Below are 916 nucleotides of genomic sequence, written 5' to 3' on the forward strand. Positions count from 1 at the left end.
CACCTAAAAAATCCACTGCACAGGCTCGAAGGGGTAATGACCTTTCCCAAATCTTCGCTTGCGAAGACTGGCCATACACAACCGTGAGCAGGTTCCTCAGAGCCCCATCCAACCTGGACTTGAACACCTCCAGGGATGGGGAGTCCACAACCTTTCTAGTCAACAAAGACCAGATGGATGGAGAAATCTTTTTATATGACAGAGTAACATGCGCAAGACTGTTTAGGGTAAAATCTTGTAGAGATGTTTCCGGTTTCCCTCCTGAGAGGGCATATTTTGCCATCCAAGAGACATTTCTCTAGGACGCACAGCAGCATTGAGCTCAGCTACAGTCATCACAGGTTTTAACCAGTGAAACATTTTCATTTTCACAATTGTCCTGAATTACACAAAAATTTTGGTATCCACCTTTTCTTTTCTCCAAATATGCCTCTTTGACTTTTTGGTGTTTTACCTTCTTTAAAGAGACTGAAGTGCTGGTGATTAATAACTCAAACATTCAACCACTTGTAGTGACTGTCCAGGTGCTGTAAGAGACTAGACTATTGGTGCTCATGGCTCAATCACCAGTGTGCTTTGCTAACAGTGTGCTGAGTGGCCATCCAGGCCAGGTGCTGAAGGCATTCATATCTGACACCTCAGGGTGCAAGATGGGTGTTAAACAAGTTAAGGAAAGAGGCAAATCCTGAGAGGTGGGGTAGTGTTTCCTTTTCCTTACACAGATGACTCAGCTGTGACTCCCTGGAACATTCACACCTAGCCTGAAGGTATTCATCTCTCCTTGATGAACCATAATGATCCTTAATGGACTCAGCTGTGCTGACATAAGAGACAGTCAAACACTCCCAAGTATCCCATGACTCACACTATTCCTTCTTCCAGGGTAAAACTTCCTGACTCAGGGGCGGTACCGGAG

This window comes from Lepidothrix coronata, unplaced genomic scaffold (assembly GCF_001604755.1).
Source record: "Lepidothrix coronata isolate B3197 unplaced genomic scaffold, Lepidothrix_coronata-1.0 Scaffold76, whole genome shotgun sequence".
NCBI lineage: Eukaryota > Metazoa > Chordata > Aves > Passeriformes > Pipridae > Lepidothrix > Lepidothrix coronata.